General features: G+C 42.7%; 1 protein-coding gene across 1 annotated transcript in view; it reads right to left on the bottom strand.

Moving 5' to 3' along the window:
• LOC138504783 (circularly permutated Ras protein 1-like) overlaps window positions 1-27,889 on the bottom strand; it is a 792,342-nt gene that overhangs the window by 364,290 nt on the left and 400,163 nt on the right. The window lies entirely within an intron of this gene.

Below are 27,889 nucleotides of genomic sequence, written 5' to 3'. Positions count from 1 at the left end.
GCAAAGTTTTTGGCCATTCAGTCTATGGCAAAAAACAAAAAAATAATTGGGACTCCCCCTATAAGTGCCCCCCCCCGCCGCACGAAAACTCACCAAACTTGGCAGAAAAATTCAGAGCCGCCCACGTACTTTTTCTGCAAAGTTTGGTGAGGATTCGTCCAGGGAGAGCGAAGTTATAAGCTGTCAAAAAGTGCTCTTCCTATGAGTTTAGCAATTTAGCAACTTAACCATAACTAGACGGCCGCTACCGCGGGCCATGTAATATATATATATATATATATATATATATATATATATATATATATTCACTACAAAAAAAAACTTTGGTAAGGGGACGTGGGGACGTTATGGTTAAGTTGCCCTACCAAAAACCTGTGCACTTCACTGAAAAAAACTTTTCCACCTCCCCATTATAGTTCAAATTAAAACCGAAAAACCCCTGAAATTCACCAGCTATGTTAAACTAAGCCACCATACCTGCCATCACCACTGTGCACTGCTAACACTAACACCCAGAACATGAACAATGGCATCACAAATGTCATTGATGACATCACTGACGACATCACATGTTTAGGCCCTTTGTTTTCGTTCTCTGCCATACATATATATGTCCATTCAGTAAAAAAAACTTTGGTAAAGGGGTGTTACACTTCACATTGAAACCAAAAACACTGCACATTCCCCAATTATGCTAAGCTAAGCAACCATAACTCGCACCACCTACGTGCATTGCTAAGCCTAACACCCAGGACATCAAAGATGGCATCACAAAATGTCATTGATGACATCACTGATGACATCACATGTGTACCTCCCTCATTTTTTAATTACTGACATATCGAAGCCAGGTGCCTTTCTTCACTATCAGTCAGGAAGTAAAAAGTTTAAAAGTACTATATTTGTCGTTATAACCCTTCTCATATGTTCCTAAAATGCTTTCCTTTGGGTACAATGACATCATATCATACATATACATAGGATAAGAAGGAATCCTGAAATACAGCAATTTTTTCTGTGCAGGAAGATAATGAGGACGGTTATGACTAGTTTTTGGTAATACAACAGGTTTTTTTGCTTACGTTACGGTCCCTGCATATGCTTCTATTGGTATACATTGTGGGCTCTTTGTGTTTTGTGAGTAATAGTACAATTATGCAGTAAGGGAAGCATTTGTAGATGTTTAAGTAGCACAGTGTACAAAAATCTGCAATGGAAGCATATATCAATGTAGTAGTGGACATGGGATGATTTAGAATATGGCACCTTAGTAGCACATGTTGCAGACAATGGCTACGTTTCTTTTTGAGGGCGTTCATGTATTCAAAGAACGCACTATTTCAATAGAATTTTCTTAGCAATGCATTGCTTAATGAACTATTTGGCATATGATAGTTCTGCAATGATGAGTTACATTTTTTGGCCAATATTCTAATGACAATCACTAGTGGAGGTGCAGCGTGAAAAGTAAATGCACATGTGATGTCATCAGTGAGGTCAATAGTACCCAAAGAGGCAGGGGGTATCTGAAAATGTACTATTCTCTTATACAAAACATGTTCAACGTAGGAAAAGGACACAAAGACATTATAAGTATTATATAAATAAATATGGAAACCTAAACGTGTGAAATGGAAACAACGCATTTAATAAATAATTCATGTAGAATGAAATGGATGGTACCATAAAAAAAAGGAGGATGCCTCCATCGTAATTACTTCACAGAAACTCTGCAGCCTAGACTGACAGTGGACGCAAGCAGTAGGACGAAGGGAAATAACATCAAAATAGTAAGTGAAGGTCATTTTTTATATGTGTGTGTACTTTTTTTGGCATGTGGTGCAGAAATAATAATGCCTTTTTGATGTTTTGACACAGAAATGACGAGTACTTTGGAGTGGTTGGAAGAGTACTTTCCGCATGGGGAAATATCGGAAGACAGCGATAACAATGGTACAAAGCACTCTGCGTATGCAAAGTAATGGCCAGTATTTTATGGACATTTAATAGATATATACTTATTTTTTACAGACCAGGAAAGAAAAGAAGAAAGGGCAATGAACGACACAGAAGAAGACAGGCTGAAAAGGATTGAACTGAAAATGGATACACTGAATGAGAATTTTAAAAGTTTAAGGGAATTTGTGGAGGACTGTGTGAGGGGGAAAAGTATGTTACCACTGTCCCACCTGTACCTGCCCCCTTTCTCCATTCCCTAGTGAACCATCCCCAAACCTTCAAGTAGAAAATAGACGTTTTGACGAAACATCCATCCCTTTTTCCACTCAAAAAAGACTTCAAATGTTCGCGAACAGCGCGCCTGTTCGACCTATCCGTAAGGAATGGAATGTGGATGTTGTAATAGCACTATACCTACCTGTACTAATGTGAACTAAGATGGAATTGATGTTTGACAGCACCATTTGTGCAAGTTGTGCGTAAAGAAACAGAAAGTGGCATCCTAAGGACATTATACCTCGCCGTACCGCTTACAAACGACATAAAACATGTTCGTAGAACACACCAGATGTCCGGGATTTCTGTAAATGAGCAAAATGGGAGCATGTTAAGAACACTATACCTGTCCCTATCGTCCGCAGCAAAGATGATACCGTCCGTAGAACAGGCGCGGTGGCCGGCATGTTCGTAGGCAAACAAAATAGAGTTGTCCTAAGGACACTGGACCTGTCCGTACAGTGAGCATATCTTGTACGCACGTGCGCAATACAACCATAAGTACCATGAACATCGCGCCTGTCCCTAACTGTCCGTCTCACTTGTGTCGCACTTTGAATTAGTTTGAGAAGCCGAACACTGACGTAGGACACTTGCGCGCATGTGCACGTTTTTTACTCTGCATTTGCTGTCCAGCGGACACCCATTTCTGTCGCGGATGTGTTCAGGACGTCATCATGTGACCGTACCCACGCTGAGCGTGTGGACTAATTTGCGCAGTTTGTGTGCTTCCGCAACAGTACAAAAGAATTTATACACACAAGGCAAATTATTGTACAGTATAAAAATATCATTTCACATATCGCAGACAATAGCTTACCTGTGGACATGGTGTGTAAAATATTTGGAAAGCTTTTCAGTGATGAAGGTGGTGATGAGGCGCATCCCTCCACCCCTATAAATGGCCACAACCCCAAGAGCATCTTCATTGTGCTTCTGGCTATAACAGATTGAGTACTGCTGTAGTGACCAATAGGAAAACTAATTGTTATGGCATCCATGGCTACTGTCGCTTCATTAGCCTCAGCAACACCCCCAAACTCTCCACCACCACCACCTCCCCAAGGGCCTGCAGAGCGATATACAGGTGAGGATGTAGAGATCGAGGAAGAGGAGGAATAAGAGAATGAGGTGGAGGAACTGCGCACTATAAGCACTCGCCGGGAGTCGTGGGTGTGGCGGTTGTTTTCTGTTTGTGGGAAAGTACCAAAAGCACGTGCGAACCGGGTCAGGTGTACCCAGCGCAGGTTGGTGCTGAGTCGCGGGAGACCTGGTGTGTACAGCTTTGGTACTACAACCATGAAGCACCACCTAACTTTGTTCCACAGTGCAGATGTTCGCAAGGTGGTGCCATGTGAAGAACATAGTACATTAAGTTCCTCCACAGCATCCTCCGTGTCCAATCCTCCCACCAGAAGAGACACTTCTGTGGGAGAGCGCCTCCCTTCAGCTGCCTCACAAGCCATTCGAAATGATATTGACCCTTTTCTTTCAAAGGTGACAATAGTGTGTATATATTGTGACGCAGTACTCTGCAGGGGGGAGAGTTTTCGAAGTGCTTTTGAGGCTACGGTGACGGAGCATCAGAATAACTGCTTCCTACCCAAGTAAAGATCACCCTATAGCTTTCTCTCTCCACCTGCCCCTTCTTATCCCCATGGTTGGTGTCCCTTCCTTACCCTCCTTTGCCCTCCTCTCCTAGTGTGTCGTGTGGCCAAAAGAAGGAAAGTGGAAAACAATAAATATTTAAAACAAATGGCTCTTTTCAGAGGCGCCTTTCTCAGTTTCTTTTTTTTTTATTTTTTTTTTATTTATTTGCATTTGTAAAGTGCACTGTGGCCCTCAGGCATTAAGGCGCTATGAGATGGCTTAGGGAGGCTTGATTCAGGGTTACAAGAATGCGGCCCCAGCAGAGACTTGAAAACAGAGAATAGTTACGGTTAACAACAGACATTTTCATGAGTTACATTGTCGAAATCATGTTACAGAATGCATAGCAAAGGTTGTTTTAGACAAAGGGCCTCATCACGAGTTGGGCTGTAGCCCTTAAATGCAGTGGTAACGGTATTACCGCTGCATTTAAAGGCTGGCCCTATCACAAGTCGGGCCTAAATCGGCTGTTTACCTCCAGCTTTTTTTTGGAGGTGAAAATCCCTGTTTTCGGCTGTATTACAGCCGGCTGTATTAGCCCGCAGTATTAAAACCGAAAATTCCCCATTGGATCCAATGGACCCAATCAGGAATGGAGATTTACCGTTAAGGCCCAACCTGTGATCCGGTGGTAATACCACCGAACCGGTCGGTGCTAGGGCTATTACAGTCGGCGGTATTAAAGTCGGAAATACAGGCCAACTCGTGATGAGGCCCAAAGAGTCTAGTTTTGATGGCCTTCCTGAAAGTTGCATGGGAGTCAATTCCCCTGATGGACGGGGGAAGGGAGTTCCACAGCGTGGCTGCCATGTTGGGGAAGCTTGAACCGCCTACTTTCACTCTGCAGATGGAAGGTACAAGGATTCTGTTGGTATAGGCCACTCTGGTGGGCCTAATAGGAGTGTGCAGGCTGATTCTTTGAGCTAGGTAAGGTGGAGCGCGACCATGCAGGCACTTGTGCGTCGGGGCGAGAGTTTTGAAAGTAATTCTCTCCTTGACGGGGAGCCAGTGGGCCTTTCTTCTGGCCTCAGAGATGTGGTCACGTCTAGAGATGCCGGTTGCGGCCCTGAGGGCGTTATTCTGCACTAGTTGTAGTTTGGCCAAGTTGTTTTGGGAGGTGCCTACTATGAGGGCATTACAGTAGGCCAACCTTGACCCAATTATTGCCCTAGCTATGGTGAGGCAGTTGGGTTGGGAAAGGTAAGGTCTGGCTGCATTGAGGAGTTTAGAGTGGTACACTGCAGAGGATGCAATTGCGTTGACCTGTCTGTTCATGGATAGGTCAGGTTCAATGTAGACGCCCAACGTTTTGATAACTTTGGACACAGCGATAGGGATGTTATCAACTTTGAAGGACTGGTATTGTTCATCTAGTTTCCTCAAGGTGGAGGGGGCCCCAATCAGCAGGAGTTCAGTTTTCTCGCTGTTGAGGCAAAACCAGTTTTTGGCCATCCATGATTGGATTGTGGAATAAATGACATTGAGGGTTTTGAGGTCAGATATATAGTCCCCAGATAGGGGGATCAGCACCTGGGTGTCATCAGCATAATTTGTGTATGAGATGCCCAGAGCGTCAAGAATTTTGAATAGTGGTCTTGTGAATAGATTATAGAGTGTGGGTGCTATGCACGATCCCTGTGGAACCCCACACTTGATGAGGCTGGGGTTGGCGCATGAGGATTCTGAGAAGACCTTCATGACTCTGTCCTGCAGGAAGGAGGGTATCCAGGCACAGGCCCTCGGGGAGAAGTTGGCTGCGGTGGAGAGGTGGTGGCATAGGTTCTTGTGATCCACCAAATCAAAGGCAGCGGAGAGGTCGAGGAGTAGGAGCAATGCAGGTGTGCCCGCGTCTCTAAGGTCATCCATTTGATTTTTTAGGTCGAGCAAAGCTGTTTCCGTGCCATGTCTTGGCCGGAAACCGTACTGCTGAAGACCTAGAAGGTGGTTGTCTTCAATACATTTTTGAACTTGCAGGTAAGCTGCTTTGCCAAGAATTTTGAGCAGAAAAGGCACCATGGTGATGGGCCTGTAATTTCCAGGGGTTGAGGGGTCGAGAGTTTATGAAGGCTGTGATTATGGGGACCAAGGAGGAGGCACAGTCTTTAATGAGTTGCGCTGGGCAGGCGTCGCCCTTGCAATTGGATGGTTTAATGGAGTTAAGGAGGGCAGTGACTTCAAGTGGGCTCATATCTTTGAACTCGAACATTGGTGCGGGGGTGGAGGGGGCTTCAACCCTAGTGGTGCTGTTACAGTTGTCAAGAAGGTTGGAAAGTGCATTTTGGTGTGCTAGGATTTTGGTGTGAAGGGTTTGCAGTTTGTCTAGCATGGCCATAACAGTAGAATTAGCAAGTGACCATTGTAGGCCCCCGCTCATTTTTGAAAAGGTCAGCGGACAGTCACAGGACACAGAAATGGAGGGTGCATGCAGAGTAAAACCAATGGACTTTACGCTGCGAGTAAGGGGTGGCTTTGAAAAGAGCCTTTGGTGGTGTTGTGTCTGCTTCAAAAACTGTACATTGGGAAAAACGGAATAGCAAATAGGTTAGGGTGATTCCAAAAAATGGTGCAATGCATTTTGTACATTGTGAAGAAAAATTTGGTTGCCAGCATATGTGAGATGGACGCCATCTCGGCGAAAAATGAAAGAGCTCCGAAACAAAATGTTTTCATTGTGGAATGCGGACATGCCAACATCTCTTAGAAAAGCACAAACAGCCTTATTCACATTGCGTCTCGCTTTCTCCATTTGTGGACCAAATGCAGAAGAACGCAGCCATATTTGTCTTTGTGCAATACAGAAAAAAAGGATGTGGCAATTGGGGAACATGTCCATGATTCGCGCAAGTCCTTCCTTCATTGCAAATTGCAAAGAAATTCCAGACACGTGGCCTAAACGGTTGCCTCCGCAATGAATGATAAGTATATCAGGATGACGCTCTGTCAGTAAAGTAACACAGAGGTACCAAGTCCAGCCATCTCATTCCATGCCAGTGCACTTCCGCAGGAGGCAATCCAAGATCTGTAGATGGACAGCAACTTTCTGCATGCACCTTCAACCAATGTATCCATGAGTCTCCCAAAATCCAGATAATCTGTTTTCAAGCACACAGAGCCATAGCTGAGTGGTTTCCTGTCAGGGAGAGGACGGTCTCACTAAATCTCTCAGTTCAGAACACACCTACTGAACTGTGTTGACCAATCCCTAGCTGCGCTCATTCTCATTTGCATGCGTCTCCACCCCAGAATCCCTGTTGGTGATATGCGCTGCCTGCAAACTACTGCCATGTCTGCGGGCAAGTACAGGATCAGAGCGTGACGACTGTACAGTTAAGTAATAATCCCCTTTTCCCCTTCAAGGTGGGCTCTGAAAAGAGCCGTTTTTTTTTAAATGTTTGGGCAGATGCCTTACAGACACATGTTATTTTGTGGGTTTTTAAAAAAATGTTGTTCTTACTTTCCTCCTACAACCAATTCAGAACATTCTCTAAAGCAAGCCGTACATTCCAAAAGAACATGGCAATTCCCAAAGAAGACAGTGCAACACAATCTGCTGCAAAATAAGCCACATTACTGGGCTCAATGTTGACGTGGCTGCAGAAAAACATACCAGCTCATAACATGAAAGCACGCATGCCACGATTGATGTTACACCTCCCAATACTTTGATCTGGAGAGAACACAGACCTGTTGTCCCATTTTCCTCTAGGGAGTAAACCGGAAAAAATAACTTTCACAGTTGGAAAGATGTTCATGAGTGCTTGAACCAACTCTCTTAAATCTTCCAGCAAAGTACGTGAATTCACGTACCCCAAAAGGCAAGCACCGTAGTGCAAAAGTACCACATGAGGAGAGGTCATCGTACGCATTTGTCTGCAAACTTGCAGAATTGACGCAACATCGCCATCACCCTCAGCACTCCACACCACCTCCACTCCTCTCACATCGAAATGGTGTGCCACATGCCTACTCTCGGCATAGTGCTGTAAATCATGGACAAAAATATCTCCAAGCACCAAAACCCTGACCCTCTCCACCTCTGCCATCTTCAGTATACGCACCGTCTTTTGACACAAAAGAGCAATGTGAACGTCTGATTGGCTAATGCCTGCAGTCCCCTTTGCCTGCTGGATTTGCTGTAGAAACCCGTTTGTGACACGCCCTACCCACGGACAAGCATTGTATACGTGCGGCACGTAACTCTTACCCAGTCCTTCTACCCTTTCCTCATCAGTCGCGAATCCAGTCCCTCATTGGACACAACTAAGCAGTCACACAACCATCCACCAATCACATTAAACATCGCTAAATCTAACTCCGTCAGCAACATTGCGCACTTCAAATTTACTATTGATGACTGAATGGAAGTCGCATATCGTTGCAAAGCACCTACCTCACAAACGACTGTGGAAGTGTCGCAGATTTCTAGGTACACCTCCATGCATGCGCACATGCATGAGTATAGAGTACAGGTATGCATATTTTAATCAGAGAAGATGTGCAACCCTTATGATTTCATTTAAACAAATTAATGCCGCCAAATCTCCATAGTCAATACATACCAATGCTTCCCATTTTAAGTGCAAGATGTCCGATTTTTCATTGGCAAACCACACTATGTCTTATTGTCTCCCGCATAACCTATACATATGTTACAGGCATGCCTATTTACCGCGAAACTCGAGTTTACATTACAAAATGTCTGAGTTGCATACTGTGTATGGCCTACAGTAATACTACTTGCAATGCGATCGTATGGGAAAAATAAGCGCTCCCGATTGCTGTGGTGACATCTCCCTCTGAGGGTCTCTCGATTTTTCGGCATCGTACTTATAATTTGAAAGTAGAAAATGTTTTCTCATCTACTATAATGTCCTATCGCTTACAAACCTCTCTCCTATAGATAAAACAGCTTTAAAAAACAAGGTATTTTCATAACCTTAAAATTCTTTTCATTTCTGAAGGACTTGCAAGTAACATACTGCAAAAAACATACAAAGACAGCACATAGTGAAGTGAAATGCACACATGCACAGTGTTGCAATACGAAAGTAGAATACTCTGACAAATGATGCACAATTAACATGTACAGTGTCATCACTGTTTTAAACACACAAACCTGGTCTTTTCCAAAAAAAAGTAAGTACAGTACTACCTTTATATTCTAACTGTTCCTCAATGAGGGTGCATGGGTTATTTGTTAACTTTGGGCACCAAAGCAAACATTGATTTCTGCACCATTCTACTCACAAATCCCCATTTGTTAAACAAAGAATAACAGGCAGAATGGCTCACAAATCCCTGTGTGTTTGGACTCAAACATACGTAATCATTAGAATGTTAGCTGTTTCAATTTTATGCCATTTCGTTTACAAATAATGCTTCTCATTACCACTAGGCCACTTTGTACTGTCATCTGAAGCACATTGCAGTGCTATATAAATAGAAAAATAGACTTCCCAAATCATGTAAGAGTCCAATGCACATTCACACACCACGACAAACAGCTTCCCCATCAAAATCATGCATGCATGCACACAACACACATACATTGTACAACAGACCAAAGCATGCCTTCTTTTTTTCAACAGACACCAATGAATGCCTACCAAAAAGCAAGTCCATAGAAAGGAACGCAGAATTAGAGCAAATAAAAAGAAAAGTGTCCAATCTAAGCATCCATCTGTAGTAGAGTTTGTAGAGAATGTAGGAACAAACCAGCTAATACAGTTGTTTAGCAGAACAAAGAAGCATTAACTACTGAAACTTTACCTCCTCCATCAAAATGTGTCACAAAACACAAAAATGTTGCCAAACAATCGGCTACCAGTACAGCTAGCAATGCTCCTAATAATCGTGAAATAGTAACAAGAACCCACGGTAGAAAAATTATTTTAGCAAAAATGTTTCGCCACAGGGTCCTTCAGAATCTAATAAGAAGAGGTCCGAAATCATCCTCAACCCTTAAAACCTACTGTAGAAAATGAATCCTACAAGCTCTCGTGGACAGTGCAATCCTTCTTAACAGGAAGTTGTTCATATTAGTCTTAAGTAGGATGAAAGCACTAACAAAACTAAGTACCAAACTACAAAAGAAACTCAGCAATAAACGAAATGTGAACAAAAATAATTTCTTAAATGTTTGTGGAGGTGAATGGAGTCACACGACAACCACAGAACCATATTTTAATGAAGAAGCATACAAACAAAATCAAACAAACACAATTCTCATCCATAGCAGTGGACGAGGGTATGAAAAAATCAATAATACCATCATGGAACAAGAAACACTGCTTACAAAACTATCCCCTGAAAACTCAGAATTACCTCTCGATTCGACAGAACCACACCGTCCAGTATACAAATGGCCGTGCACATCAATGTGTGCCATTCCAAACAAATCTTTAAAATCTTTACATCAGTTCCTCAATCAGTATGTAAAAGGAAAAGACAAAAGTAAAATGAAAGTGCTACAAAATATGGATATTTGTCCAGTGCGCAAATACACAGAACTACAAGGACATTAATTAGCCTGCATTTCTGGGCCTATTTGCAAAAGCACCTTCCATGATATTAAAAGGATATCAGTACATTATTCAAATGTAAGAAATCTAGTGTATAGACATAGCATACAAAATAGAAAACAATGAAGATTCTAAATGGTTTGAATTAGCTCTCTACCTTTTAGCAGAAAACAAATATGAACTAACTGAACGCCTAATATGTTGCAGTTACTGCACTACAAAATTAGACAACAACCACACTCCTTCACATGCTATTACAAATAATTTGGAATTGCTACCACTACCAAAAATCCTGCAACAACTCAATTTGCATGAGAGCATCATAATTCAAACATTTCACCCATTTCAAGCAATTATACGCCTTCATCCAAAAACAGCAAAATCACCTCCCTCTGAATTGGTGAAAGGCATTCGTGGCAAAGTAGTTTATTTGCCATTAGATCTAACCGAAAATGTACACAGTCTAGGAGTGCAACGTTCAATAGAGCATTCTTTAATAGTCTTGATAAATGGTGTACCAACAAAAGACAAAATAATTTGCCAACAACTGATGGACTTACATAAAGTTAGACAAGCATTGCAATAACTAAAAGACAATAACGAGTGCTACAAGGAAATTAATATTGAAGAAAGCTTAAGGGAAACAACTGAAATAATTCAAGAGCCATCAGAAACTGGACAATTCGAACTTCTGGATCCTGCTACAGTATCCACTCTTTTGGACCAGTACACAATTCATCCATTGCATTCCAATGAAAGCATAGATGATGCACTAGAAACTTAACAAATGCAACAAACCAAAGGTTCACCAATGAGTATATGGGAAAAAAACATAGAAGCACATGCTTTTCCACTGCTATTTCCGATTGGCAAAGGTGGAAGATACAATGATAGACCAACTTAGATTGGGGCATTAGAATACCGCTCACTACGAATGTATTCGCAAGATCCTAGACTTAGACAAAATGTGGAAAACATATTCCACCTACTCTATGAAAGTGAATTAGCAATGCTATTTTACGGAGTTGCACACATTTTGAAATCTGGACCCACTTTCAAAACATATCAGCTACGCAGTTAATACAAAAAGTACAGGAAAAAGATGAGGTTTTACAATCAAGTATAACAAATTTGTGTGCAAACATGCATGGTACAAAGGAATACTGGTTCCGATGGCACAGAGACGTGTGTTGTATGATCAGAAACCTTGGACCACCGACTTTGTTTGTTACACTAAGTTGTGCAGAATATGCATGGGAAGATTTACATGAGTTTCTGAGCATTGCAAACTGCAACAAAAACAACATAGACAACATAGATATATTAACACCTGGAGAACTTTGCTCTCTAGATCCAGTGAATGTGTCAAGATATTTCCATCATTGTTTCATTGCCATGCTACACTTTATTTGCAATAAAATTGTTCCTCCACTTGGAGAAGTGCAACATCTCTTTTGGAGAAAAGAATATCAAGCGAGGGGAGTACCACATATTCACATGCTGTTATGGATCAAAGATGCACCTAAATTTGGTCATGAAAGTGATAGCACTGTTTTGCAGTTTATCCAAAAATATGTCACTTGTGAAATCCCTTCACAACAGACACATAGAGAGTTGCATGGGCAGATTTTACAATTTCAAAGACAAAAATGTGGCAAATATTGTTGCTGCAAATACAAAAACAAAGGTAAATACTACACCAAATGCCACTTTGGTTTCCCTAGACCAGTTACAGGAACAGGTGAAGTAAACAACTTCATGTCTTCAGTTCGACATAGTGTTAAAGGTAAATCACCTAAGAACACATATTACATAAAAAGAACAGAAGAATCAAAATATATCAATGATTACAATGCAATCATTGCCCTCTTATGGAATGCAAACATAGATGTGCAGTACATTGCAGACAATTCTACTGCTGTTGCACAATATGTTGCAGCTTACTTAACAAAAGCAGAAAAAACAGAGATTCAAGACCTCTGGGATGACCTAGCATCAGACAAAACACTATCACAGAAATTGTACAGCCTAGGCATAAAAATGCTCTCGCATAGAGAATGTGGCGCCTATGAAGCAGCAGATTGTTTAACCAGTACTGCTTTGTATGGAAAATCAGACAACATAGTATGGCTAAGTTTTGGTCCTGCTAAATCTAGGAAAAGAGTGCTGAAATCATATGAGGACATAGAAACAATTGCCAGAAATGATCCCAACAGCCAATACATTCTAAAAAACAATTTACTGGACACATACTATCCGAACAGGAGTATCACTTTGGAAAGCATGTGTCTATACCACATAGCTCAAAACTTTGCATACAAAAATAATATAAAACCCGATGAAAGCAAGCGTAGATATAGAGTGACCGATTGTGAAGGGAGCTTAGTGAAACTTACCAAACGAAGCTTAATTAATCATGTAAAATTGTCATTAAAAACTCCTCAACAGAAAGAACTATATTACATGTCTCTGTTACAACTTTTTAAACCATGGAGAAAAGAGGAAGACATACTAGATAACTATGACTGCTATGAAGATACTTTCAAAGCAAATGAAAGCGCTATCACCGATGTCAACTTTACGCAGTACAAAACAATGTTCCACAATGAGTAGCAACAGGAAGAAGAACTTCAGGCCCAACTAGATAAGAACTCTTCCGACAGTAGTCAACCTTCTGTAACAGGAAGTCAAGAACCACTAGGACAACCACTAATAGCAAATGAGGCAGAAGTAGTTATGGCAGAAGTAGAAAACACCATGTATCAGTATCAAGAAGATACAGAAGACTTAACTGTACAACAAGCAAAACTTAAAGATCAGCACACCATTTTTGAAGACGTAACAAAACAAATTGTACATGGTGTACAACATGAAAATAAAGAATGTAACTGCCAAAATTACAAACCTATACTGCTGTACGTGAGTGGTGAAGCTGGATCAGGAAAAACATTCTTGATCAAAATCATCAGCAAGTTTCTTCAACAATTGACAAACAACAAACTGTCAGCTGTTGTAACGGCCCCCACAGGTTTAGATGCCTACAACATAGGCGGTGTCACTTTACACCGATTACTACTGCTTCCAGTAGAGCATCAAAATAAATTAGACTATTACAAACTTTCCGCAGAAGCTGCAATGGAAGTACGCAGAGTATTGAAACAAATGAAAATGCTACTATTAGATGAAGTGAGCATGGTCTCCAACCTAATGTTGGCTTTGATTCACCTCAGATTGCAGGAAGTGCTTAAAAATAACACCAAAGAACACTTTGCAGGGAAGCACATTATCGTTTTCGGAGATCTTCTACAATTGACACCAGTGAAAGGTTAACCCATTTTTGAAACCTTAGGCCACAAACTGTGCCGTAAAACTGTTGGCAGCATAGGAAATGTCAACCTTTGGCAACATTTCCAATACAGAGAATTAACAGAGAACATGCAGCAACCTGCAGATCTCACTTATGCCAACATCTTCAAAAGTATTAGAGTTGGTGTACTATCGCAAGAAGCACAAGTGGTATTGAAAAACCAGCACATGCATGCACTTTATGGCGATAATGCATGTGCAACTGATGTTATGGAACAATTAGCGCACAAAAGTGTCAATTGTATGGCCTTAATGCCAACTCTTGCAAGCTGTTTCAAATTCAATGAAAAAATATTAAATAAAGAAATGCAACCAATAATGGAAATTAGGGCTACAGACAAACTAGATGTACATGGTATGACAGTACCCATGTATGAGCAAGCCACAACAAGACTAAGTAGTTTAGAAAATTCAATCTCCAACACAGCTGGGTTGGAAAAAATATTAAAATTATCCTTAAATTGTAGAGTAATGCTTAAACGTAACCTTGACGTCGAGCAAGGGCTAGTTAATGGAGCACTGGGTGCAGTTGTTGGCTTTCAATCATACCCATGTGATAGCAATATTCAGTTTGTCAATATTCACTTTAATAAACTTTCAGAAGTGAAAAGGATAGGGCGCTCAATTGCTCGATTCCTTCTCTTCAAAGACATGTATGTACATAGAGAACAATTTTCTCTAACTCTTGCATATGCAGTTACCATTCATAAATCCCAAGGTCTTACCCTAGACAAAGCATTGATAGATATAGGAAACACAGTCTTTAAAGAAGGCATGAGCTATGTAGCATTATCACGCTTGCGTACACTTTATTGCTAATGAACTTTGATGCAAGTAAAGTCAAAGCTGATGTTCCTTGCATTGTAGAATACAATAGACTGCGTTCACTGTACACCCCCCATCTGAAACAATATCCTGTTCCAGATAAAGTAAAATGTGGTAAAAGAAAACTAAATCAAACAGAAATGCAACAGAATCGAACAGCAAATCCATCAAAGAAAACAAAAGAAGCTAAAGCTTAATCAATTACCACAAACAAAGAAGAACCTATTAGGGAATGTGAACCAGGTACGTCTTCAAAGAAGGAACAGAAACTCCGAAAAATGCACTGAGATGCAGAACTAGCTGGTCCATTCAAATTTGCAAATGAAACTGGGGTAATATGCTGTGCAAATGTAGCAATGAATATTCTATTTCAATTGTCACCAACTGTTAACAATATTTTCTTACACAGTACAGACTAATTGTGTTTGCAAATGTTAGTGCTTCATAGAAACGCAACAAACAATCCTGACAACACATACATTGTGCATGGAATAAGGCAAGAATTGGACCACTGTGCTAGAATGGTGAGATTCACTATAAACTCACAAGAAGATCCACAAGAATGTCTAATGTACTTACTACTAGTATTGGAAAACAAAAGCATACCTGTAAATGAAATCTTCCAGATTTTGTACATGTGGAAACATACATGCACTCTCTGTAGCAATGTGATACAGGAACAAATCCCAAATGAGCGGTTTGTGTAAGTTTACATACCTAATTGTGAATCTATTCCATTTCAGCAACTTGTACAGAATGCAAACCATGGCAGATTATGTACTATTTGCAATTCAGACAATTGCTCCACTTTACTGATACAATCACATAGTGCCTACATAATACTTATGCTTCTACGTTATAATGCAGATGGTACTAAAAACAACTGCAAACTGACTGCATTCACACACGGTGAAGTGTCACTTGGAAAGAAAACCTTTACAACAATAGGTATTATCTGCCATACAGGAGCTACAACCAATGCAGGTCACTACACAGCATACATTAAAAAGAAATGTAGATGGTTCGAATGTAATGATAGCACCATTACTCTAAAGCAGAGATTGACAGCTAATCTTACAAATGCGTATTTAATCTTTTTAAAGCCAAAATGTAATAAATAATGTGTACTTCAAGATTACCAAAACATTATGTGAAAGACTACAAACAGTTAGAATACGCCTACAGGTATCTAACTTCCCAAGAGGATATAACAACAACACAAATAAATGAATCACAGATCTGTAAGAACAAATGCACAGTTAGAATATGCCTACAGGTATCTAACTGTTGTTAAAAATCGGCAGCAAGGCAACACACATAACATTAATCAGAAAGAAGAAGGAAGCACTCAAAGGAAACAAGGAAGTAGTTAGTACCATAGCAAATAAAGGTTTTTTTTTAATCCGACAAGGATTTTTTTTCCCCTGACCCAAGGATTAGAAAAGCAAACACAGAAACTGAGCGGAATGCACAGTACACTGGTTTGTAAACTAAACATGAGGGTCAAAAAAAAAGTTAACTGTCTATTATGCAATGTTGTAAGTTTTCATAAAATACTAAAACTAACATACCTTTTTCTTTTATCACAGAAATTAACAAAGGATACTTCCGCCAAGTACTAAAGGTATTTTAAACATATATGGATTCTGAATAAAGTAAGGCGTAAGTATATTAGCAACCATTTTGTACACAAGCAAACCTACACGTCAAATCTATGGTAGCAATATGTTGCTGTGGCTGTAGGCTGGCCCTTGCATCTTGGTTGTGTAACCTACCACCTACGCCTTACGACCAAGGTACAAAGAGTATAGTTCCTACCCACAACCATCACTGCATATCAAAACCATGGTCCTTGTAAATTAACTACTTTTAAGTTAACTTTTGGGACCATCGTCTGCAGCCATGCAGCCAAGACGCTAGGACGTGTACACAACTACCGCATTACACCACACCCATATTCACTTATAACCCCACTGCTTATGACTTCAGTCTACGGTGCATGGCCTTTGGACATGCAGGCAACACTCTGGGTCCAGGGCAGAAACACCACAGCGTATTGGAACCATTGTGCCTTGTAATTTCACTACGTACAAAGTTGGTTTTGGGAGCATAGCCTTCGGCCAAGCTCCCAAAATGCTACGCCCTCCCCACAACCATCTTAATGATGTTGCATAGTACAAGTGTTCCTATAGCTGTGATATGCTTCAGTACAGTATAGCCACAGCCTACAGACGTGAGTGTGAGGGCATAGATTTATCAATGAATGGGTATTCAGTATATAAAATCCATAGGTGCTTACAACTGCAGTGTGTATTACTTTGTTCAAATACTCTACATCCTGGTCACTACTACCACACCATATGACATCCATTGGGGCATATAGCAACACTACGTACAAATGTGAGTGATGCACTACCACACCATATCACACCCATTGTGCCTTGTAAGTACACTACATATAACTGTGCTGTTGGGTGCATGGCCTACGGCCATGCACACATGACTGCAGAACCTCCCCACAGCCACCTGAGTGATGTTCAATACTAGGAGTGTCGCTGTAGCTGTGAAATGCTGCAGTGATTGTGGGCAGGGCCTAAAATCTTAGGTGTATGTCCATACATTTCAATATATGGATGTGAAGTGGCTTATAACTCCAGTGCTTAGAAGTTTCTTCTTGGGTGGCCTTCGGCCATGCAGCCTAGACTGTACACACTCCCCACAACCATCTGATCAATAATTAATACTACAGGTATACCCATTGCTGTGACATGCTGCGATGGCTGTGGCCAGGGCCTACAGTCTTGTAAGTATGGCGTCCGGCCTACAGCCTACGGCCATGCACCCAAGACTGTAGGCCCTGGCCACGATCACTGCAGCATATTACACCCATGGTTGCATAAACATCAGTAGCACACCCATAGAAGGAACCATTGTAAATGTAGCATGTACTGAATTTGTACCCAAAACTCTGGGAGCTGGCCACACCTGCCAGATACATAATCGATTGTGTGGGTGTGAAGTATAAATTTGATAAACTGCAGTGGTTGTGCGCAGTGTCTACATTCTTGGGTGTATGGCATACAGCCTGCAACCATGCACCCAAAAGTATTCTTGGTCACAACCACCGTACTAGATAAAACCCATGTTGGCTTGTAAGTGAAGAGGTTATACCTTTGTTGTTGGGTGCATGGCCTTTGACCATGCACCCAAGAATGCATGGTCTCCCCACAACCACCTCAGTGATGTGTGGTAGTTGTGGTTTTTCGATAGGTGTGGTGTCCTTCAGTGCTTCTGGCCAGAGGCTGCACTCCTAGCTGTATGTCCATAGATAGTACATGGGATAGATGTGCAGTGGCTTGGACGTCCAGTGCTTATAACTTTGTTCTTGGGTGCATGGCCTTTGGCCATGCATCCAAGAGTGTACACACTCCCCACATCCAGGCAATCGATACGCAATACTACGAGTGTATTCATGGGTGTGACATGCTGCAGTGGTTGTGGCCAGGGCCTACAGTCTTGGAAGTAAGGCCTTCGCCCTTTGGCTGACGGCCATGCATCCAAGACTCTAGGCCCTGGCCACAACCACCGTAGAATATCACACCCATGGCGGGGTACTAATGAATACAATACCCATAGGAAAAGTAATACAATTACGGCATGTTGTCAATTTCAATGGTCGCTAACACCACGCGTGTCCTTACAACAGTTACAAGTTGCCTTTGCACTGCATGGACTGAAATACTACTGTTATTGGACCCCTCATTTTCTGTGAGTACAAAGTGGCCATAGAAAATACATCATGAAGACCGACCGCCAGAACAAATGCATTGATCACCCATGTCTTACTGTCTGAACCTTTCCCAATGCTCTATGAAACAGCAAAAGAGTTTTATAAATATAGTATGTTTGTGCTGGTTGTCGCTCCGCTATTGGCGGATCCAAGATGTCGGGTGCATCCAAACAATCTGACGCAAAACACAGCTCGCTGCAGCCAATCGGCAGAGACGGTGCGTGTCCGCTGTCATAACGCCAGCCCTTTTAGCCAATAAGTTTCTTGTCCGCGGGACCAAGCCCCTGCCCCTGCCGCAAATTTGGTAAAAATCCATCCAGCGGTTTGGCCTGTAGCCTTGCGCAAAGTTTTTCCCCCATTCAGTCTGTGGGAAAAAAGAGGTTTTGGGACCCCAATTATAACTTTTCCCCCCTGGACGAATCCTCACCAAACTTTGCAAAAAGAATTCAGAGTAGGCCATATACTTAGTGAGGATTCGTCCAGGGGGAGCAAAGTTATAAGCCGCCCAAAAAGGGCTCTTCCTATGGAAACAGCAACTTACCATAGCTACACAATTACACCTCTTTTTTCCTTGGGAAGCCTTTTGGTTTTAAAACCGCTAACATTGAATAAAATCTTTTACATCTTTCTGCGCAATTGTGCAGAAGCAGTTTTTTTTCCAGTAAATCCAAAGTTTTACAGGCGGCAATTGAAGCCGCGGATTGGCATCATTACAGCAGAAGGGAGTGCAACTCCATTTAAGAAAGGCTTCAGCGCCCTAATTCAAGAACATATATATATATATATATAGACATATATATATATAGACCTATATATATATATATATATATATTTGTTTATATAGCGCCAGTAGTTCTCAAGCATCAGGGCGCTGACATGAAGATGTAAGGAAAAAAACACGTAATCACAGGACAAGGCGCTCAGTAAGTCATTGGGCATATCAGTTTCATGAACTGGCTCAAACTAAACGGGGATAAAACGGAGGTCCTCATGGTTGGTTCCCCTGCCGTTGGGACTTTGGGCCCTGCCCTGAGCCAGTTCTAGCAGTAACAAGTTTGGGACTCAAACCCATGGCCAGTGGGTCTAGAAAAAAACACATTCCTTCAGTTTGTCAATCAGGCTTTGTCAAGTTGAACTTTTTGAGAAAGGTTCTACCATTCCTTCCTCCGGAGTCTAGGGCTAAGGTGGTCACTTCTTCTATTATGGGATACGTTGATTATTGCAACGGTATCTACCCTGGTCAACCAGAGGTTTTATTAAAATGCTTACAAATTCTCCAATCCTCGGCCTCTCGACTTGGCGCTTGGAGCCCCTAGTCTCTCGGACTCTAAGGACGTGCTTTGTCAGCTACACTGGCTCCCCATTAGGAGCCGGATCAAGTTCAAGACTGTGCCTTGTACACCGCGCCATTCACAACTCAGGCGCCGTGTTTCTAGGCTCAAAGCTGACTCTTTATAAACCCGCTAGAACTCCTCTGCTCGAACTCTGTTATGTAGAGGTAGGGGAGTAGTAGTCAAGAGTAGAAGGGGTATATGTAAAGGTGGTGGACAGAAGCAGGGTGTGGATTCTAGAGAGAGGAGGGTTGTGGGAGTGTCCCAGGTTGTAGAGATTTTAGTGGAAAATATTATGCAAAATCATTAGCAGAGTAGGTGGAGGCAATCGATAGTGGCTTGGGAGGTGTGAGCAAAGCTTACAGGGTAGATGAATGTAAACATCTGCACATGTGACTGCAAAGAGAGTACATTAGGTTGGGAAATGAGACGATTTGGCAGAAACCAGTGCAGAGGTGAGGATAGCAAGGGAATTTTTGTAGGGTGAGTGTCTGGGATTTGCGCCAGCATCCTAGGTCACAGCACATGTTTAGTCTGGGGGTCTGGTGTGAATGCATAGTAATGGTCAGAAAAAGTATGGTCAATAGAGGAGGCATTAATAGAGGAAGAGGGACACGAAAGAGCACCTCTCATCATCAAGGTAAGAGAAGACTCCTGCTTGAATTTTCTCTTGGTCATTGAAGATGGGCGAGACGGAGTACAGGGTGGAGGGACTTCAATGTTAAAGTGTACAATGGAATGATCAGAGGTAGAGGGTCACCCAAGTGGACAGAGGAAGGGAGTGAAGAAGAGATAGACAAGGTCAATAGAAGGCCCATCAGAGGCAGGCGTCTGATGGTGGAGGGAGAACAGGGAGTGGCCAGATAAGAGGGAGCTAGGCTCAATGTCTATGGCTGCAGTGGGCTTCAGAAAGTTAAACAAATCCCTCATCTTGAAAATAGGGATGTCAGTGGAAAGGGACTCAAGGAAGTGTCTGTTACTCCTATATTTGTCAATGTTTGGTCATCACTTGTGCAGCCTTCTGATCTCAAAACGTTCTTCACCTGCTGTGGCTGACTGTACTTGGAAACCCCTTTATCAGCATAATCCAGAAATTTCATATTTATCATTTTGTTCACTTCAAATTCTGGCGCCTTTCCTCCTTTCTTCATGTTGACAATTGATTTACTTTGTGCCTGTGAATTTTCAATCCAGTTCCTTAGCATCTGTAAGTTAATACATACTACTTGGTTGATGTCTTGTTTGTTTGTCTTTCAACAACCACCATGATCTAATTGGGAACCTACCGTCCGCCCTGTCATCAAAGTGAAAGGAGGTAGAACCAAGCCCAGACAAACACCCTCCCAAAATTCACCTGCGGCAAATATTTCCTGGTCACTACTACCAAAGTGCAACAACTAAGTAATATTCACAGGTCACAAGCACTCCTATGACCTCATCAACCCCCAAGCACCACATGGCTTCTCTCATACAAAATCAGCACTCCAAGAAATCGAGAAACGTTTATTCTATTTGCAGTGAAGAAAATACAAAAATGTTAACATCCCCCACTGCTCTGCAAAGGCCTAAGATGCCCCAGTAGGGCAGTGGGAAATGTTGTATGGCCCTTTAGGGGACGACAGAAGCTTGCCTTTTCTTGCTGGGCTCTTTTGACCCCCCACTAGTGAATCTTTAACTTTTCCAGACACATTTCTGGAAACATGTTTGCATGACCATGCACCATCTAATTCAGGGTTTAACTAGCCCATACTGCACTACCCTTCATGGAATGTGCTATGTTCCTATAAGGCTCTTTCATGTTGTCAACCTCTTCAACCACATCAGTTGTAACTCATTCAACGCATTGTATCTCAGGTTACTTTGAAGAGGAGTGTCTACACGTACTGTGGTAAATTTGTGACTCTGATTGAAGGAATTAAAGGGCTCTGGAATTAACTGATGTAATCCAATGGGAGCTAGGTAAGGTTTTGAGTAAGGTGTTGCCACTCTCTGTAGGTAATATGAATTATTTGATCACCCGATTGACATAACTACTGATCCCAATCACCCAGAACTCTGCACATAGAGCGTATTTAGTAGCTGAGATGCAGAAGTCAGGATCCTTCAGTAAATTGCCCTGGATACTTAAAGGGGGAACACATTGATCAGACCCTAGGATGATTTAAGATTAGTTTGATCACTACACAATCAAATAGTCTACACTCGTCTATCACAAATCTAGAAGGTTTCTAGCCTATGTGACGTATCATTTCACCTGCCACATACCAGTTTCTATTTTTTTCTTGTCATACAAAATGTGTGATAAGCCTTTCTGACTGAACCAATCCATCAATGTTATTTGCATGCTTGTTTATTGTATGGTTAATATAGCCAGAAGCCCAATTTTGTCTCTTGTTAACATATTTATTCAGAGATCATTAGTCATCAACCTTCTTTTAGGTAATAATGATCATCAGCATTTCTGTAGTCCTTGGTGTGATCACTACGGTCTGGACCACTTCGCCTTCCTCCACTGAGGAAACTATAATGTCCATCTCGTCGTCAGAACCAACTTGCATGCGTAACTGGAATGGCCAGTGTATATTGGCAATGGGCCATTACATTGAGTTTATCCGGCTTATATTACGCCTCATATACAAAGTGCTGAAGTCTAGCTTAGAGAGGAACCAGTCTAGACGAAGCCCTACCCGAGCCACATGTGGTCAACACTTGTTCCAGTGGTTTATGCTCCGTTCAAATGGAAAATGGAGCACCGCAAAGGAATTGCCAGCAGTGCTCTACTCCCACACCTCCTCAGGCACAAACTAACACATCCCTCTAAATCACTGATTAATTACGATCTGTTGATTAGAGAGTCCTAGGATCAAATGCCACTGTGCACTCAGTGTGTCTCTCAAAGTGCAAAAAGACCATGCCCTTCCCCCTTTACTGTTGTCATCAAGAGCCGATATCGTGTCCTTACCTGTGCAATAGGTTTTGAAATGTTGGAGCTTCTACAATAGCATGTTGGGCAGACTCAAAAGCAGGCTGATGCCCAGCAGACCAGAAGAAATGCGCACTTTTCTATTAATGGAACCCACGCCAATGGTCATCTGTGGCTGCACATTTCTTACTGTACTCACGGCACCAACATGAATAACATTCCTCTATTAGCAGGTGAAGAAGCTGCTTTCATAGGCCTGTCCAGGTCTAGTTCCGGTTTCACTTAGTCTGCAGAACCACTGGGAAAAGGTAACGGTGGGGATGTGCTTTCAGGACATAAACCCCACACAGATGAAGCTTTCAGGTAAGCATGCAGAGTTGCTGGCTGGAAGAGAGGAGCAGGATGCAAGTGATGAGGAGGCATGGTAGGAACCTTATGAGGATGCGGTGGGAATTGGGGCTGCAACTTGCTCAAAAGAGTCTAGGCATGTCGGAGGGGAGGAGAGGCACACATGGCCGGTAAGGGGAGTGTGGAGGAATAGAGCGGGTAATGTAGGGCTATTGAGGGCTGGATAGGGGCGGGCATATGCAAGGAGAGCAGCAGGCAAGTCAAGGTGTGAAGGAAATGGGCCCCGCTTTCCATGCAATGGATAGCAGCGGATGAAAAGGCCAAGTGGGGCGGATGAGGTGGGAATGTTTGGCAGAGAGCAGTGGAAAGGGAGAGGCAAGTTGGGGGCTAAAGAGAGAGGACCACCCTTCCAAACGATGGACTGCAGTATGACAAGAGGCTGTGATGTAAAAGCTGCAATGTAATGACGCATACTTGGGTGCCAGTGCATTCAGATGAAACCGCTCTAGCCAATAATAGCAGGTATAGTTTCTCGTTATTGGTAGCAGTCTGATTAAAGAAAACAAACAATATGGTACAAGAACACCAACAACCAGGTGCAAAATGGTACACAGGTGAATAAGTATTTTTTGTAGTCGTATTATTATTGGAATTCTCGAACGTTGCTATCTATTAAATTTTGTTTTAGTTATTTCATTTAAACTTTAAAACAGCACTGGCCCTACCCATAGGGTTTCCGAGTGGTGTTTTACAAAGTTTAAAGGGAGGAGGCAAAAAAGAAGTTACAATGTTTTTCACAACAGAATATGAAGATCAGGATAGATAGGGTACAGTGGAGCCCTGTCGGCAATAGGTTTGAGGATTTTGAGGAAGGTGATGGTGGAAGGGTTGAGTTTTAGGAAGTGGGTGGCCATCTAGGTGGTGATGCTGGAGAGATAGTTTGAAAGTATATTTGTATGTCGCATGTGTATGGGTGAAAGTGGATGCTCTGATAGTGAATAGTCTGTTTGAGGGATTCAACGTGCAGGTTAAACAGGAGGGGAGATATGGATGGCACTTGCCGTACGCCATGCAGGACTGGGCTGGGATTTGCTTGATAGAGGGGCATGGAGGCTACGTGTGTCCTGTCAGTGAGGAAGGAGGCAGGCAGGTTGAGAATGATGCCTGAGTGTTTCAATCTGTGGAATAGGATGTTTAGGAGGATGGTATGGTCAATGGTGTCAAAAGCTGCAGAGAGGTGGAGGGGGAGTAGAAGGGCTGTGTGTCCTTTGTCAGTGATGTTGGGGAGGTCGCCCAGGATGTGAAGACGTGCAGTGTCGGTGCTGTGGCCAGGCTGGAAACCTGGTTGGAAAGGATTGTTTTGGGTGATGTGCTCTTGCAGTTGGCTGGGACAATGTGTGCCATAATTCTTCTGAGGTATGGCAGGTTTGCAATGGGATGGTAGTTTTCGGGGAGTGTAGGGATGATGGACGGTTTCTCAAGGAGCGGAGATTCATCCTGTTTTGAGTGCAGGTGGGGGTAGTGTCATGTGTGACAGGTTTTGTTAATGTTGACACAGTCAGGAGCCAGGGTGGTGATGCAGACAGATACGGTCTGAGCTGAGCATGCATTTTCCATAAAGTGTGCTGGTTTTGTTTGACTGTGAGGGTGATGAGGGTGAATTGGTTGATGGTGTAGAATTTGTCGCATATGTTGGGTGGTATAGACGGGGGGGTCTATTGAGAAGAGGGACTGTCTGATGATTTGTATTTTGGAGTTGAAGTAGTCCACAATGGAGATGCATACTGGGGTGTATGGGGGTTTTGAGAAAGGCTTGATGATTTGGAAAGTTTCTGGGGTAAGATTGAAACACTAAGACAGGAATGTCTACCCCAGGCATCCAGGGCTGCAAACCTGATGGGTTTTCAGGATATTCCTCATTAATATTAATGAGACAGATATGCATACATTTGGAATCAGTGTATGCAAATGTATCTCAACAATATTAATGAGGGATATCCTAAAAATCAGACATGTTTCCACAACCACGAGGACTAGAGCCAGACAGCCATGCTCTAAGAGGGAGCGGGCAGCTTTGGAACCTCATATGGTCATCTTGTATTTAGATCAGCATTCTTTGAGGGAGTTCCTAGTGGAATGTCAGAGGTTACTTAGCCAGATTCTTTCTAGACCTCTGTTTGATGGTGAGAAGGGAGTCACTGAACTGTGGCTTGTGGTGGTGGTTATGGGGTTTCTCTTTTTTGAGGGTGGATATTTGGTCGAGTGCTGGAGGGAGGGGGTGTTGTAATTGTTGAGGCATAAGATGGGGTCTGTGGGAGGGCAGTGGGGATGGTATGGGTTTTGCAGGAATTGTGCTAGTAATGCATTACATGTGTCTGGTTTGCAGGAAGGGGTGGTAAGGTGGGTGTGGGATGTTGTGTGGGAGAGAGACTGTGGAGGGAATTGCAAAATTGTTTGACCACAATACCCAGACTCGATTTTACACAGAAACCGCTTTTTTTGCTAGAATTTAAGGTGGCCAAGGGTGTTGCCAGCTGAGTGTGGAATTGTTGATGTGTTGAGTGTGCTTGTAGGGGATGAGATGTGTAAGAATCCTGTTGAGTATGGGGTGGTTGATATTGGTGCAGGGTGTCTGTTTATAGTGAAGTCAGACTATTCAGAGTGGAAGTTGGGATTGTTTGTTGCAGGTAGTATGAGGTGGATGAATGTAAGGTGTGAGTCTGAGGAGGGGATTGAGAAACAGTGCATCAAAAGATGTGTATCGTGGGTGAGTGAGATTGTTGAATGTGAGTGAGTCTTTGCAAATGATGGCAATGCTGCATGGGGCGGTCTCTGTGATGCATGAGGTAGTGTGGAGGTAGAATGTCTATGATGTTAGGTGGGTGGGTGTAAGGGTTTGAGCCATGTCTCAGTGAGAACGAGCATGCCTGGTGGGTGGGTGTGTGTGTGTGTGGTGAAGTTATTGATTTCATGAGTGTGTGCTGTGCAGAGCGGCAGTTGGGGAGAATGCATGTGAATAGTCGACTCAGTAGAGTTCTGTGCTGGAGTTTGATCTGTATGTTTGAATGCTTATGCTGTTTCATGTATCATGCTCTCGGGGTCCATCATAGCAAGAACTCGCTCCTGCAGACGCTTCAGGACAGCTGACTTTGATTATCTCCCTGCAGTGCCATGAACAGGCTAATTTGCCTCGAGTATTTCCTCACAGACACAAGACCAGAAATTGTGCCATCTCGTGCTTGTAAATTCTAAATCACTGTAGTAAATCCAATAAAAATTGGTTTTGGGCAATAGCCCTTTTCCAGATTTTGTTATTCATGAATAGTGAGGTGTGATGGGCAGGCTCTCCAAATATCTGTGGCTCGTAGTTTTCCATTTCTTTACAAGCATTTCCAACACTACCACACTGCAATCCTTCTGCATTGTGATATTGTGCGGCCTCCAAGCCTCAATGCACTTGGTGCAAAAAAAAATGGCCTCCAAAATCTGATGTGCACTGTGCTATCAAAGATCAGCTCCGATCACTGCAGCAGCACACACGTGCAAATGCAATAAAGCAATGTCAGCTGTACATCCGATACACTATGTCTGCATGCATGGTGCAACAATAAGATGAAAAAACACCTTGTCTGTGGCATGGCAAGTAGTATCATGAAGCATTGCTCTATTACATTAGCTGAACTGGGGGACTTTAACATACATATAATGCAAAGAACAAGGTAAATGGGTGATGAACCGCGTAATCACCTGCACTGGGCGTTTGCTTATATTAATGAGGGGTTCAAGAACGCATGCTGCATGTACTTTGGTCTGGTGCCACACCCTAAGTCTCCCGAGATGGATTCAGTACATGGCAAGGTGGATTCAGTACGTGGTCCCCTGCTTGGGGTTGGTCTTATGGTTTCTGGGATCCATGGTTTTGTGCAAGGTGTAGACGTGCAAAATTCAGTTGGATAACTGGTTGCTGAATGGTTTAGATAGTTGCAGAATTCTGTACTTTAATGTCAGTGGTTCTGCTTCCTCAAATGTTCTAACCAGGCTGTTTATTTAAACTGCTAGTAATCTGGGCGCCCAAGTGCGGGCTCCTCCATCTTGCAATCGCAGGATCCTGCTGAGTCCAAAGTTTCCTTCAGAAGTGGTCTTCTGAAAGAAAGGGGCAGCAAAAATGCACAACGTAATGTGTGTGTATTTTAATGCATGCTGTATTTATGTTTTTCCTGCCTGTAACATTGATGAAATAAAACACATTTCTGATCCTGTATGCTTCTCTCTGTGGGCCCCGGTTTCTAGAAGGTGCAGATGGCAAGGAAGGCTGCATAGTTCATTGAAAGTTATCCTGGCCGCTGGGGGACAGGCCAGCCTGCAGGCACCAGGCTCTCTTGCAGTGCAAAGTGTCCTTTATGGCTGGCATGAATATTGCTGCATATATAGCCAGAGGGGGTGCTAAAAGTTTCCTTCCAGCAGTTCCTATTTCAATTAGATGTGAAAGGGTGGGGGAACGATGGGGAGCTTGGTGAGGTTAGCTTTCGACCCAACAGGATAACCTTTGGAAGAAGCTGGTGATGCCTTCCCAACCACCTTTGAAAACTCGGAATATGTATGCTATGTGTACAGTAGCTTTTGATGCTTATCTGCTCCATGCTTTCTGGGACACATTGGGGGTCATTACGACTTCCCCGGTCCAGAACAAATGCCAGTAATTCTGGCACTGCCATTTTTTACAGACTGGGGAAGTACAAGTTTGCCATTGGTGGCAGTGATAAACCAGCAGACCTGACCTGCCTGTCGTTCAGGTCCCTACTGGCAAATAAATGCCGGAATCACTGGCACCGGCACTACCGGTGGCAGTGATTCTGCCAACCCCATCCCATGGAGTCCAATGGGACTTCATGGAATCGGA

This window comes from Ambystoma mexicanum, chromosome 11 (genome assembly GCF_040938575.1).
Source record: "Ambystoma mexicanum isolate Mex_15411 chromosome 11, UKY_AmexF1_1, whole genome shotgun sequence".
NCBI classification, from domain to species: domain Eukaryota; kingdom Metazoa; phylum Chordata; class Amphibia; order Caudata; family Ambystomatidae; genus Ambystoma; species Ambystoma mexicanum.
This window is presented reverse-complemented; position numbering and strand designations above follow the sequence as displayed.